Here is an 8,775-nt window from a genome sequence, read left to right as displayed (position 1 = left end):
TATTACAGATTTTTTTTCTAACTTTATAATATGACAGAAAATCAGATGCTAAGCATTATTGAAGCCTTGGCCACCTAAGAAGATTTCTAAGTGGTTCTCAACACCCCTCATCTACAATTTAAATTGTAATATCTCTCAGGATATGTGAGAACATCTGTTTTGCTTCTAATGCAGTAAACATATAAGGGTCCCTTGGGATATCTTTTAAATAGACTTAATGCAACATTCAGGAATGATAAGCAAAATATAATCACAGTCGTAGGGAAATGCGAACATTTTATATCAATAATGTTGGAACTTTATGTTTAGTGCAGTGTTAAAAGTTGACAATTAAACGTGTAGGAGTCAGGAAATTCAATTAAAATGATCACAGTAATATGAATTTAGCCACATTCTGTATTAGTTATGAAATCCATTTAACACCACAAACAGTAATGTTCTCAGCTAGTTTATGCAAAAGAAAAACAGGAACAAAAACACCTTACTGCTATACTCTGTTAATGTGGTCAGGCTAGTTTTGCCAGAAGAAGAATCTTAGCTTTTGAATCTTTGAATGCCCAGTCATTTAATTTGAGTTCTATATACTTGCGTGGTGCATAATTTCTGTCACAGTATACTAACACATATATATGGAATTTAGAAAGATGGTAACAATAACCCTGTATACGAGACAGCAAAAGAAACACTGATATATAGAACAGTCTTATGGACTCTGTGGGAGAGGGAGAGGGTGTGAAAATTTGGGAGAATGGCATTGAAACATGTATACTATCATGTATGAAACGAGTTGTCAGTCCAGGTTCGATGCACGATACTGGATGCTTGGGGCTGGTGCACTGGGACGACCCAGAGGGATGGTATGGGGAGGGAGGAGGGAGGAGGATTTAGGATGGGGAACACATGTATACCTGTGGCGGATTCATTTCGATATTTGGCAAAACCAATACAATATTGTAAAGTTAAAAAAGAAAAGAAAAGAAAAGAAATGTCTTCGAAAGAAAGAAAAAAAAAAAAGAGAGACAACAACAGACAAAGGAGTTTTTCTCTCTTCTGTCTGCTGCTCCCTAATGGAAGGGGGAGTCTGCAGCCTGAGGGCCCCCTCCAGGGAGCAGAAGCATCATTCTGACTTCTCTCCCCACTTCTCTGCGGGCACCGATGCGCTTCGGTTGTGGGGGGTATATTTCGGTGTGAATGCGGTACCTCTAATCTAGAACTGGGAATCCCCTGTGGCTGTGTATCTAGGGGGAAATGAAGCTTGTAATTCAGTTCTCCAGCCATCACACTAGGCTCTTGGACTCTGTTTAGTCTACTCCATACGCCTTCCTTCTGCTAGGTGGGCACACCTCCCCCCACTCCTCCTTTTATCAGGACACCATAGGAGATGAGCATCCATTTTTAGTACACGTACATCTGCATCAAGTCTAATTTTTGCTACATCTCAGTAGTACTGTCAGGTGGATCATTTGGGAGCTGTGATGCTTATCAAAATTCACTCAAAAATAGCCAAAGTCAGCCAAACACTGGGGCCTTCAGCTATGCACCCAAATGACCCCTGATGAGGGACCATAAGAATGATGATAGAGATAGGGTCTTGAGAGGAACTTCTCAAGGAGTTGAGTCAACCTCTCGTCCAGATCCAGAGTGTTGTCAGAAATCTGAGAATCACACTTGTTCTCTCTTCCCTACCCCACATCCCTCACTAAACCTTATCAGTTCAGTTCAGTCGCTCAGTCGTGTCCGACTCTTTGTGAACCTATGAATCGCAGCACGCCAGGCCTCCCTGTCCATCACCAACTCCCGGAGTTCACTCAGACTCACGTCCATCGAGTCAGTGATGCCATCCAGCCATCTCATCCTCTGTCATCCCCTTCTCCTCTTGCCCCCAATCCCTCCCAGCATCAGAGTCTTTTCCAATGAGTCAACTCTTCGCATGAGGTGGCCAAAGTACTGGAGTTTCAGCTTTAGCATCATTCCCTCCAAAGAAATCCCAGGGCTGATCTCCTTCACAATGGACTGGTTGGATCTCCTTGCAGTCCAAGGGACTCTCAAGAGTCTTCTCCAACACCACAATTCAAAGGCATCAATTCTTTGGCGCTCAGCCTTATCACAGTCCAACTCTCACATCCATACACGACCACCGGAAAAACCATAGCCTTGACTAGACAAACCTTTGTTGGCAAAGTAATGTCTCTGCTTTTGAATATGCTATCTAGGTTGGTCATAACTTTCCTTCCAAGGAGTAAGCGTCTTTTAATTTCATGGCTGCAGTCACCATCTGCAGTGATTTTGGAGCCCAGAAAAATAAAGTCTGACACCGTTTCCACTGTTTCCCCATCTATTTCCCATGAAGTGATGGGACCAGATGCCATGATCTTCGTTTTCTGAATGTTGAGCTTTAAGCCAACTTTTTCACTCTCCTCTTTCACTTTTATCAAGAGGCCTTTGAGTTCCTCTTCACTTTCTGCCATAAGGGTGGTGTCATCTGCATATCTGAGGTGATTGATATTTCTCCCAGCAATCTTGATTCCAGCTTGTGTTTCTTCCAACCCAGCGTTTTTCATGATGTACTCTGCATAGAAGTTAAATAAGCAAGGTGACAATGTACAGCCTTGACGTACTCCTTTTCCTATTTGGAACCAGTCTGTTGTTCCATGTCCAGTTCTAACTGTTGCTTCCTGACCTGCATACAAATTTCTCAAGAGGCAGATCAGGTGGTCTGGTATTCCCATCTCTTTCAGAATTTTCCACAGTTTATTGTGATCCACACAGTCAAAGGCTTTGGCATAGTCAATAAAGCAGAAATAGATGTTTTTCTGGAACTCTCTTGCTTTTTCCATGATCCAGCAGATATTGGCAGTTTGATCTCTGATTCCTCTGCCTTTTCTAAAACCAGCTTGAACATCAGGAAGTTCACAGTTCACATATTGCTGAAGCCTGGCTTGGAGAATTTTGAGCATTAATTTACTAGCATGTGAGATGAGTGCAATTGTGCAGTAGTTTGAGCATTCTTTGGCATTGCCTTTCTTTGGGATTGGAATGAAAACTGACCTTTTCCAGTCGCATGGCCACTGCTGAGTTTTCCAAATTTGCTGGCATATTGAGTGCAGAATTTTCACAGCATCATCTTTCAAGATTTGAAATAGCTCAACTGGAATTCCATCACCTCCACTAGCTTTGTTCATAGTGATGCTTTCTAAGGGCCACTTGACTTCACATTCCAGGATGTCTGGCTCTAGGTCAGTGATCACACCATTGTGATTATCCGGGTTGTGAAGATCTTTTTTGTACAGTTCTTCTGTGTATTCTTGCCATCTCTTCTTAATATCTTCTGCTTCTGTTAGGTCCATACCATTTCTGTCCTTTATTGTGCCCATCTTTGCATGAAATGTTCCCTTGGTATCTCTAATTTTCTTGAAGAGATCTCTAGTTTTTCCCATTCTGTTGTTTTCCTCTATTTCTTTGCATTGATCGCTGAAGAAGGCTTTCTTATCTCTTCTTGCTATTCTTTGGAACTCTGCATTCAGATGCTTATATCTTTCCTTTTCTCCTTTGCTTTTCGCTTCTCTTCTTTTCACAGCTATTTGTAAGGCCTCCCCAGACAGCCATTTTGCTTTTTTGCATTTCTTTTCCACGGGGATGGTCTTGATCCCTGTCTCCTGTACAATGTCACGAACCTCATTCCATAGTTCATCAGGCACTCTATCAGATCTGGTCCCTTAAATCTATTCCTCACTTCCACTGTATAATCATAAGGGATTTGATTTAGGTCATACCTGTATGGTCTAGTGGTTTTCCCTACTTTCTTCAATTTAAGTCTGAATTTGGCAATAAGGCGTTCATGATCTGAGCCACAGTCAGCTCCCAGTCTTGTTTTTGCTGACTGTATAGAGCTTCTCCATCTTTGGCTGCAAAGAATATAATCAATCTGATTTCGGTGTTGACCATCTGGTAATGTCCGTGTGTAGAGTCTTCTCTTGTGTTGTTGGAAGAGGGTGTTTGTTATGATCATTGCATTTTCTTGGCAAAACTCTATTAGTCTTTGCCCTGCTTCATTCCGTATTCCAAGGCCAAATTTGCCTGTTAGCCCAGGTGTCTCTTGACTTCCTACTTTTGCATTCCAGTCCCCTATAAGGAAAAGGACATCTTATAGATACTGTTTAATAGCAGTAGCAGTGTTAGTCACTCAGTCGTGTCTGACTCTTTGCAACCCCACAAACTGTAGCCCATCAGATTTCTCTCTCCGTGGGATTCTCTGGGCAAGAATACTGGAGTGGATTGTCATTGCTTTCTCCAGAGGATCTTCCTGACCCAGGGATTGAACCCAGGCCTCCTGCATTGCAGGAAGATTATTTACCATCTGATAATTAGCTCTCAAATCCAGCAACTTCTGCCCGATTAATTCCATTGCCACCACGGGAGTCCGGTCGTCATCTTTTCTCCATAGATCTCTGGAATGGACCCCAGCTGTTTTCCCGTGCCGATGCTGGCTCCTCCAACTTGTTCTCTACATTGTGGCCAGTGTGGTCGTCAGAACTTCAAATCCAGCCATGAGACAATCTTTTTAACATCCCCCAGTGGCTTCTCTTTTGCCTCCAGGATCATTTCAAACCTCGTTGAGGGCACCTACATGGCCCTTTGCCGTGTGGTCCCCCAGGCCCTCCCACACCACTTCTCCTTGGTGGTTATGGTGTTAAGCACCTCTTCATGCACTTATTGACTATTTGTCTGTCGTCCTCTGTGAAATATCTGTTCAAGTCATTTACTCATTTTAAAAACAAGCTGTTTATATTCTTATCACTGACTGAAATAAGTTCCTTATATATTCTGAATACTCTGAATATACAGTCTGATCCTTCATCAGATTTATATATTACACACATTTTCTCCCTGTCTCTGTGTGGCTTGCCTTTTTATTTTCTTAATGGTCTTTTAAAGTGCAGAAGTTTTCAATCTTGATGACATCTAATTTATTGATTATTTTCCCTCTTATCTAGTTCACCATTTTTATGTTTTATCTAAAAATTCTTTGCTTTCCTCATTCACAAAGACTTTCTCCTATGTTTTCCTCTAGAAGTTTTATAATTTTAGTTTTTATGTTTAGGTTAAAGACTTATTTCTAGTTATATTTTATATGATTTGGGGATGGGGTCAGGGTTCATTTTCCCCACATATGAATATCCAGTTGTTCTAGTACCCTTTGTTGAAAAGACTTTTCTTTCCTCATTGAATTTGTTTGTCAAAAATCAGCTGAGCATATGTGAGCATCACAATTTTCAGTGCTGTTAGAACTGAATATTTCCAAGTTGGGTCATACTGTTTCTGATCTCCTTTCCCTGGAGAGTTTATAAGGCAGATTAAGCTGATACTTGGGTGACAAAACCTATGTCTAACATCTGTTTTTGTGCACAGAACACAGCATGATATCTTCTGCTCTCATGGGCTGTTGTTGTTCAGTCGTTCAGTCATGTCTGACTCTTTGCGACCCTATGGACTGCAGCACGCCAGGCTTCCCTGTGCTTCACCATCTCCCGGAGATGCTCAAACTCATGTCCATTGAGTCAGTGAAGCCATCCATCCATCTCACCCTCTGTCGCCCTCTTCTTCTCCTGCCTTCAATCTTTCCGAGCATCAGGGTTTTTTCCAATGAGTCACCTTTTTGCATTAGGTGGCTGAAGTATCAGAGCCTCAGCTTCAGTATCAGTCCTTCCAATGAATATTCAGAGTTGATTTCCTCTAGGATTGACTGGTTTGATCTCCTTCCTGTCCAAGGGACTGTCAAGAGTCTTCACCAGCACCACAGTTCAAAAGCATCAATTCTTTGGTGCTCAGCCTTCTATATGGTCCAGTTTTCACTTCTGTACATGACTACTGGGAAAACCATAGCTTTGACTATACAGACCTTTGTCGGAAAAGTGATGTCTCTGCTTTTTAATACGCTGTCTAGGTTTGTCATAGCTTTTCTTCCAAGGAGCAAGCGTCTTTAATTTCATGGCTGCAGGCATGAGTTACTTGCTTAATTTTAATTTTTAACTTCTGCTTCTACGTGTTTCCTTGCACTGATATTATCATCCTGTAACTTGGGCTTCTAGAGAACTGAGGTCATATCTGTCCATGTGATTTTGATTTGTGAGCCATCTCACTGATTGCCCTGAGCACATATGGACTTTCATCAGGAGCACTGGGGTTGCAGCACACGCACTACCCCTCAGTTTCCTCACCCTTCAGTGGCATGAGGGTTCCTCTCTGTCCAGCTCAGTTCAGTGTGGAGCCACAGGCTGTTCATGTAAAGAAAGGCCATCAGAAAAGCAAAAATAAACAAATGGGACCTAATTAAACTTAAAAGCTTCTGCACATCAAAGGAAACTATTAGCAAGGTGAAAAGGCAGCCTTCAGAATGGGAGAAAATAATAGCAAATGAAGCAACTGACAAACAACTAATCTCAAAAATATACAAGCAACTCCTACAGCTCAACTCCAGAAAAATAAATGACCCAATCAAAAAATGGGCCAAAGAACTAAATAGACATTTCTCCAAAGAAGACATACAGATGGATAACAAACACACAAAAAGATGCTCAACATCACTCATTATCAGAGAAATCAAAACCACTATGAGGTACCATTTCACACCAGTCAGAATGGCTTCGATCCAAAAGTCTACAAATAATAAATGCTGGAGAGGGTGTGGAGAAAAGGGAACCCTCTTACACTGTTGGTGGGAATGCAAACTAGTACAGCCACTATGGAGAACAGTGTGGAGATTCCTTAAAAAACTGGAAATAGAACTGCCTTATGATCCAGCAATCCCACTGCTGGGCATACACACTGAGGAAACCAGAAGGGAAAGAGACTCGTGTACCCCAATGTTCATCGCAGCACTGTTTCTAATAGCCAGGACATGGAAGCAACCTAGATGTCCATCAGCAGATGAATGGATAAGAAAGCTGTGGTACATATACACAATGGAGTATTACTCAGCCATTAAAAAGAATACATTTGAATCAGTTCTAATGAGGTGGATGAAACTGGAGCCTATTATACAGAGTGAAGTAAGCCAGAAGGAAAAACACCAATATAGTATACTAATGCATATATATGGAATTTAGAAAGATGGTAACAATAACCCGGTGTACGAGACAGCAAAAGAGACACTGATGTATAGAACAGTCTTATGGACTCTGTGGGAGAGGGAAAGGGTGGGAAGATTTGGGAAAATGGCATTGAAACATGTAAAATATCATGTAAGAAACAAGTTGCCAGTCCAGGTTCGATGCACAATACTGGATGCTTGGGGCTAGTGCACTGGGACGACCCAGAGGGATGGTATGGGGAGGGAGGAGGGAGGAGGGTTCAGGATGGGGAATACATGTATACCTGTGGTGGATTCGTTTTGATATTTGGCAAAACTAATACAATTATGTAAAGTTTAAAAATAAAATAAAATTAAAAAAAAAAAAAAAAAAAGAAAGGCCATCAGGTTGTGGCCGGGGAAGGAGACATGACATTTTGACCAGGCTGGCTGGTTCTCTTGGCAACTATCTCCATGTGACATCTGTAACAGGCTGTGGCCTGGTCTATGCTCCTATCATTTATTGTTCAGATCAGTATTGGTCTGAATATCCTTTAGATTAACTGAAATTAAAAGAAAGTGCTTGACTTAGAGAATAGGCTTATGGTTGCTTGGGGAAAGGATGGGGCACAGAGATAGCTAGGGAGTTTGGGATGAGCATGAACACATTGGTATATTTTAAATGGATGACCGAGAAGGACCTACTGTAGAGCACTGGAAAGGCTGCTCAATGTTATGTGGCAGCCTGGATGGGGGTTAGGGGAGAATGGATACATGTATACACAGGGCTGAGTCCCTTTGCTGTTCATCTGAAACTAGCACTTGTTTGGTAATCAACCCAATACAAAAGTGTTTCTTTCTTTCTTTCTTTTTTTAAGAAGCACTCTGTAACCACTTCCTGTGTGTGCCTACAGACGGACCTGAGCTATATCTCCGTGCTGGTCTAGGGGTGGCCTGCACCCCGGGAGCATTCTGCACTCTCTCTCTCACACCCAACATCTATATGCAGGGAAGTCCTCCTCCTAATGGACGCTGAGGGCAACCTTGGCCAGAGAGCAAAAGGAAGAGACGTCATGAACCGGCAACACGCCGCTCGAGGTGAGATGAAGGATGCGAGAGTGCTCTTGTCTGTAGTGGACCAGTGTTACCATGGTGACGGAGGCGCTGATGCTAAGTGGATGAGCAGCAGCTCCCGTGGATTTTAATAGCAGCTGGTCAGTGCCAGCACCTTCGCTGAATTGCTGCCCCCCTGAGTCACTGCTTGGCTCTGGCTGTCCTGATCTCTGTTGACAAATGGTTGTCCTTCACAGTCAAACTACTAACAGTTCTCTAATTAATGAACGTGCTAATTATTCTTCGAAACTCCCAGCACATTTGTCTAACTAACCTGTCACACGAGGATAAGTTCAGCATCTGCATGAGCGCTGAGGGCACTGAGGACAGGGGTCCAGGGAGCAGAGTGGGTGGGCTTACAGCTGGGGAACAGTGGGCTGTATCTGTTAAATTACCTTTACTGAATGGTCAGGTGTCCAGGGAATACACTATTTCCTGCAAAATGTATACGTTTTCCTTTCTTTTCTTTAAAAAAAAACATCTCTTTAGGGATTGAGCAGCTGTTGGTCACTTCACTAACCCCTGAAGGGGTTGCCAAATAAGGATGCAGAAGGGCCAGGAGCCCTGAGCTCTGGAGGCTATTCCAGAAGCAG

Source organism: Bos mutus, chromosome 12 (assembly GCF_027580195.1).
Source record: "Bos mutus isolate GX-2022 chromosome 12, NWIPB_WYAK_1.1, whole genome shotgun sequence".
Taxonomy (NCBI): Eukaryota; Metazoa; Chordata; class Mammalia; order Artiodactyla; family Bovidae; genus Bos; species Bos mutus.
Note: the sequence above shows the minus strand (reverse complement) of the source record.